Raw genomic sequence first — 6,870 nt, forward strand, 5'->3', positions numbered from 1 at the left:
GTGTTGTGTTGCACTGTGCTGTGTGGTGTTGTGTTGCATGGAGCTTGGTGTTGTGTTGCACTGTGCCGTGTGGCGTTGTGTTGCACTGTGCCGTGTGGCGTTGTGTTGCACTGTGCCGTGTGGCGTTGTGTGGCACTGTGCAATGTGGTGTTGTGTTGCACTGTGCCGTGTGGCGTTGTGTTGCGCTGTGCCGTGTGGCGTTGTGTTGCACTGTGCCGTGCGGCGTTGTGTTGCGCTGTGCCGTGTGGCGTTGTGTTGCGCTGTGCAATGTGGCGTTGTGTTGCACTGTGCCGTGTGGCGTTGTGTTGCGCTGTGCCGTGTGGCGTTGTGTTGCACTGTGCCGTGCGGCGTTGTGTTGCGCTGTGCCGTGTGGCGTTGTGTTGCACTGTGCCGTGTGGCGTTGTGTTGCACTGTGCAATGTGGCGTTGTGTTGCACTGTGCCGTGCGGCGTTGTGTTGCACTGTGCAAGGTGGTGTTGTGCTGCACTGTGCCGTGCGGCGTTGTGTTGCGCTGTGCCGTGTGGCGTTGTGTTGCACTGTGCAATGTGGCGTTGTGTTGCACTGTGCCGTGTGGCGTTGTGTTGCGCTGTGCAATGTGGCGTTGTGTTGCACTGTGCAATGTGGCGTTGTGTTGCGCTGTGCCGTGTGGCGTTGTGTTGCGCTGTGCAATGTGGCGTTGTGTTGCGCTGTGCCGTGTGGCGTTGTGTTGCGCTGTGCAATGTGGCGTTGTGTTGCACTGTGCCGTGTGGCGTTGTGTTGCACTGTGCCGTGCGGCGTTGTGTTGCGCTGTGCCGTGCGGCGTTGTGTTGCACTGTGCCGTGCGGCGTTGTGTTGCGCTGTGCCGTGCGGCGTTGTGTTGCACTGTGCCGTGTGGCGTTGTGTTGCACTGTGCCGTGCGGCGTTGTGTTGCACTGTGCAGTGTGGCGTTGTGTTGCGCTGTGCCGTGCGGCGTTGTGTTGCATTGTGCCGTGCGGCGTTGTGTTGCACTGTGCCGTGCGGCGTTGTGTTGCATTGTGCCGTGTGGTGTTGTGTTGCACTGTGCCGTGCGGCGTTGTGTTGCACTGTGCCGTGCGGCGTTGTGTTGCACTGTGCCGTGTGGCGTTGTGTTGCACTGTGCCGTGTGGCGTTGTGTTGCGCTGTGCCGTGCGGCGTTGTGTTGCGCTGTGCCGTGCGGCGTTGTGTTGCGCTGTGCCGTGCGGCGTTGTGTTGCGCTGTGCCGTGCGGCGTTGTGTTGCGCTGTGCCGTGCGGCGTTGTGCTGCACTGTGCAATGTGGCGTTGTGTTGCATTGTGTGTCTGTAGCTCTGCCCAGCATTTGGAGAAGACGGGGGAATTGGTCCAGCCATGAAATGGGGGGAACCTTTCGGGAGGGGCCACGAGCCCACAGGGTTCTGTGGAGGGTGCTATGAGGGGGAACCCCAGGAGAAGCTGAGCCCCAAAGAGGACAGTTGCCGGGAACTGTGGGGGGGGGGGAGACTCAGCCTCCCCCCTGCCCGGCCCAGCAGCCTCCCAGGGAATCAGGGTCTGCCGGGGGGGTCTCTGAGCTCAGACAGACCCCAGGAGTCCGGGGGGGTCTGGAGCCGGGGGGGGGGCCTCCAGTGAGAGCCAGATCGGACTCAGAGTCTGGGATCCCCCAAGACCCCCCCAGTGCGCTTGGGGGTGGGGGGCTGAGGGTCCAGATGTCTTGGAGCCTCCCCCGTGTTCCCCGGCTGCCCCCCCCCCCCGGACCTCTGTCTCTCCCAGGGTCCTGCCTTCCCTGTGGTGGGGCAGCTGGGGGGGGGGGGGGGAACCACACTGCAGGGGAGGGGCAGCCCAAGGCTTGGGGGCAGCCACAGCGTCATGTCTCAGGCTGGCCACAAAGCCACCGGGGCTGGGCAGCCAGGGCCACGGGGTGGGGCGAGACAGCCACAAGGCCCTGGCACAGTCAGCTGGGGAGGGGGCTCCTGGCTACCCCGGCCCCACATTTCCCGGTGGGGGGGCGCTGTGGGGCAGAGGAGCGGGGGCGGTGGCTCTGTTTTGTCTGGGACAGTTCAGCTGTTTCCATGGTGGGAAAGTCCGGCCGGTCTGGAGGGGGGCAGGAGCCCGGGGGGCAGTTTGGGGGCAGGGAGCTGGCTGGCACGCGACAGCAAAGTCTGCCCCATGGGAGGGGAGTGGGGTCTAGTGGTTAGAGCGGGGAGGGGCAGGGAGGGAAGTTGGGACTCCTGCGTTCTCTCCCTGCCAGCTCCCCACAGTCCTGCCCAGCATGAACGCAGCCAGCGCCTGCCCTCCGCTGCCGCTTCCCCCGGCCTGTCTGGGATTCCCCCGGTGCCGCCTCTGCCAGTGGGGCTGGAGCCAGCTACCCAGGGGGGCTGCCTGCTGGGCCCTGCCCGTCGCCGCCACGCAGCCCTGTCCCCGGGGCTTCCCTCCCGCCCACCTCCCGCTGCAGCAGGTGCCCCTGGGCAGCCCCTACCCAGTCCCCCCACCCCCGGCAGCCCCCTGCCCCGCCACCCGTCCCCGCCTCTTGCTGGCCTGGCCCCAGTCCTGATGCAGGAGTTGGGGGGATCGGATGCAGCATGGGGGGCTGGCATGGAAAGACGGGGGGCCCCCCTGCTCTGTGATCTGGGGCCCTGCGATCGGGGTATTCCCACCCCTCTCCTCCCTTGCGCCCCTCAGCCCTGACCCCTTCTCTGGGGGGTAGCGGGGCAGGGTGCCCCCCCCATCACCACCCCCAGCTGGCCTGGCAGACAGCAGCTGGGATCTATGGGGTGCTGTTCAGTAATGAGGTGACCCCCAAACGATGGGGGTTGGGGGTGGGTCAAGCCTCCAGCTCCCAGAATCCTTTGCAGTAGCCCCTGCAAAAGGGGCCTTGCAAAGGATTCTGGGAGGTGTCCTCCCTCAGACCAGGGACCCCTGGCAGCGGTGGGCAGGCCCCAGTGTGACCTCTGACCTCCCTAGGAACCCTTGGAGCCTGTGACCCATGACCTCTGACCCCTGCCTAGGGTTGCCAGATGATTTTCAAAAAAAATACCAGACACCCTTGATCTCAGATGAGGGCAGGGGCTGTCCGGGGGGGCGGGAAGGGAGAGCAGGGGAGGGGAACCAGCTGGTGGGGAGCAGGGCTGGCCAGTGTGGGGGTGCAGCGGGGGGAACCGGCTGGCAGGGAGCGGGATTGACCAGGGTGCATGCAGATCCCGGGGTGCTGCCCGTCCCACGCACAGTCCCGGCGGGGCGCACGGGCGAGTCCGGCCCCGCCCCGGCCCTGCCCGCCTCCTCTCTACTGCGTAGCTGCGTCCTGCCAGGCTGGTGGACACGCGCGCGCAGTTCGCAACTATCTACTGATACTCAAGATAATAACGAAACTTACCTAATTAGAAAAGAGCGGGCGGTTCTATTTTCTCAATTTGTTTCCTGAACAGAAAGCTCAGAAGCTGGACTGTCCGGTTCAAAACCGGACACCTGGCAACCCTGCCCCTGCAGGCAGACCCAGAGCTGAGTCAGGATCCTCGACTCAGGAGAAGTTGCAGGAGCCCCTGGTTGTCTCGGGGATCCTCGGATTTGCCCCCAGTGTCTGCAGGCCCCCAGCTCTCACCATCCTGAGGATTCGGGCACTCTCCAGAGACCCAGCCCCATTGCACAGAAGGGAAACTGGGGCGGCAGAGACACGCAGGGGGCAGAGGATAGCCCCACCAGCAGGGGGCTCCAGAGACACGCAGGGGGCAGGGGATAGCCCCACCAGCAGGGGGCTCCAGAGACACGCAGGGGGCAGGGGATAGCCCCACCAGCAGGGGGCTCCAGAGACACGCAGGGGGCAGGGGATAGCCCCACCAGCAGGGGGCTCCAGAGACACGCAGGGGGCAGGGGATAGCCCCACCAGCAGGGGGCTCCAGAGACACGCAGGGGGCAGGGGATAGCCCCACCAGCAGGGGGCTCCAGAGACACGCAGGGGGCAGGAGATTGGAGCCCCCTGCTGGTGGGGCTGAGACATGCAGGGTGCAGGGGATAGCCCCACCAGCAGGGGGCTCCAGAGACACGCAGGGTGCAGGGGATAGCCCCACCAGCAGGGGGCTCCAGAGACACGCAGGGGGCAGGGGATAGCCCCACCAGCAGGGGGCAGCCCTGCCAGAAAAGGGGTGCCAGGGACAGGCAGGGCGCAGGGGTCCCGCCAGCAGGGGGCAGCAGGGACGCGCAGGGCCCGATCCTGCCAGCAGGGGACATAAGGAGGGGGGCAGGGACACACACATGTACGTGGACACACACCGACACACACAGAGCAGGGCCGAGCCCCTCCAGCAGGGGCGCACGCGCACACACACACACACACACACACACACAGACGGACGGACGCGCTGCGTGTGTGTCTCAGCGTCTCCATGTGGATCACTGACCCCTCTGTCTCCGCGTGTGTGCCCTCCTTCCCCAGCCTCCGCCGGCTGCCCGTGCGCCCGGCCAGACCGCGGCTCGGGCCCGGTGCCAGCCCCACCGCACTGTGGCAGCCTGGGCCTGCCGTGACACGGGGCGTTTGCGTCAAAGGCTGGCCCCACGCAGGGGGAGCCCCGGCTTCCTGTGTACTCAGCGTGTGCGTGTGCGTGTGTGTGAGTGTGCGAGAAGCGCCGGGCGCAGACGGGCGGGGGGCGAGGATATGAGCCATGTGTTTGTCTAAGCCCCAGCGCCGGCTCCGCAGCTGTTCCAGCCGCCCCAGGAATCTCTGTGTCAGGGCAAACCCGACACCTCTGTTATTTGAGCTGGGGGGTGGGGTTGGGCTGGCAGAGGGTGTTGGGGGGAGGTGAGCCAGTTTCAAAGGGGACTGCGGGTCGGAGTGAGGGGCACTGGCAGGACTGGGGGGGGCAGGGCTCCGGGGTGGGAGTGAGGGGCACTGGCAGGACTGGGGGGCAGGGCTCCGGGGTCAGAGTGAGGGGCACCGGCAGGACTGGGGGGGCAGGGCTCCGGGGTGGGAGTAAGGGGCACTGGCAGGACTGGGGGGCAGGGCTGCAGGGTGAGAGAGAGGGGCACCAGCAGGGCTGAGGCGGGCCAGGGCTGTGGAGTGAGGGAGAGGGGAACTGGCAAGGCTGTGGGGCAGGAGTGAGGGGCACCGGCAGGGCTGGGGGGGAGGGGCTGTGGGGCGGAAGTGAGAGGCACTGGCAGGGCTGGGGGGGAGGGGCTGCGGGGCAGGAGTGAGGGGCACCGGCAGGGCTGCGGGGCGGGAGTGAGGGGCACTGGCAGGGCTGCGGGGCAGGGGCTGCGGGGCGGGAGTGAGGGGCACTGGCAGGGCTGTGGGGAGCCCAGGGGTTGTAGGGCAGGAGTGAGGGGCACTGGCAGGGCTGTGGGGAGCCCAGGGGTTGTGGGGCGGGAGTGAGGGGCACTGGCAGGGCTGGGGGGGAGGGGCTGCGGGGCGGGAGTGAGGGGCACTGGCAGGGCTGAGCAGCAGGGTTTGGGGGTCGGGAGTGAGGGGCACTGGCAGGGCTGGGGGGAGCCCAGGGGCTGCGGGGCGGGAGTGAGGGGCACTGGCAGGGCTGGGGGGGAGGGGCTGCGGGGCGGGAGTGAGGGGCACTGGCAGGGCTGAGCAGCAGGGTTTGGGGGTCGGGAGTGAGGGGCACTGGCAGGGCTGAGGAGCAGGGTTTGGGGGTCGGGAGTGAGGGGCTGGGCTGCAGACCGGAGGCTTGGCTGACTCATGCCTGTAAGCTGGACCTGGCTGGGCCTGTTGCCTGCACCTGCCACCACTTCCCAGTGATTGCCCCCCTGGGGGGTGTTGCAAGGTTGGACACCCCGCAGCCTGCGTCTGCTGCATTCCAAGCCCTGCGTCAGCGGAGCCAGACTCCCCCCCTTCCCCCCAGCCCGGCTTGTGCAAGGAGCTGCCTCCCCCAACGGGAACCCAGCAGCTGGCTTGGGAGCTGTTAGTGGGGAAGGGTCTGGGGGCCCTTTTCTGTGCAGCCCCTTGGTGCCCTGCTCTGTGTCTGTCTGTCTGTCTCTACCGCCCCCTGCTGGAGGCGCTGGGCCCTGCTCTGTGTCTGTCTGTCTGTCTCTGCCGCCCCCTGCTGGAGGCGCTGGGCCCTGCTCTGTGTCTGTCTGTCTGTCTCTGCCGCCCCCTGCTGGCGGGGCTGGGCCCTGCTCTGTGTCTGTCTGTCTGTCTCTGCCGCCCCCTGCTGGCGGGGCTGGGCCCTGCTCTGTGTCTGTCTGTCTCTGCCGCCCCCTGCTGGCGGGGCTGGGCCCTGCTCTGTGTCTGTCTGTCTGTCTCTACCGCCCCCTGCTGGCGGGGCTGGGCCCTGCTCTGTGTCTGTCTGTCTGTCTCTACCGCCCCCTGCTGGCGGGGCTGGGCCCTGCTCTGTGTCTGTCTGTCTGTCTCTACCGCCCCCTGCTGGCGGGGCTGGGCCCTGCTCTGTGTCTGTCTGTCTGTCTCTGCCGCCCCCTGCTGGCGGGGCTGGGCCCTGCTCTGTGTCTGTCTGTCTCTGCCACCCCCTGCTGGCGGGGCTGGGCCCTGCTCTGTGTCTGTCTGTCTGTCTCTGCCGCCCCCTGCTGGCGGGGCTGGGCCCTGCTCTGTGTCTGTCTGTCTGTCTCTGCCGCCCCCTGCTGGCGGGGCTGGGCCCTGCTCTGTGTCTGTCTGTCTCTGCCACCCCCTGCTGGCGGGGCTGGGCCCTGCTCTGTGTCTGTCTGTCTGTCTCTGCCGCCCCCTGCTGGCGGGGCTGGGCCCTGCTCTGTGTGTGTGAAGCCACAGGCCCTGTGTGACGTCCTGGAGGCATGCGATGGGATGGGGTGGGCGCCCCCTGTGCACGACCCGAGTGAGGTTCCCTGACCAATGTGCACAGGCCCATGTGCCGGGGGCGTTTGTGGTGTGGGGCAGGGCGGCGGGGGGGGAGAGTGTCATGAGAACGTTTCACTGGTGCCTCGCACGGCGCCACG

The sequence above is a fragment of the Pelodiscus sinensis genome, chromosome 18 (genome assembly GCF_052426305.1).
Source record: "Pelodiscus sinensis isolate ZL-2025 chromosome 18, ASM5242630v1, whole genome shotgun sequence".
Taxonomy (NCBI): Eukaryota; Metazoa; Chordata; order Testudines; family Trionychidae; genus Pelodiscus; species Pelodiscus sinensis.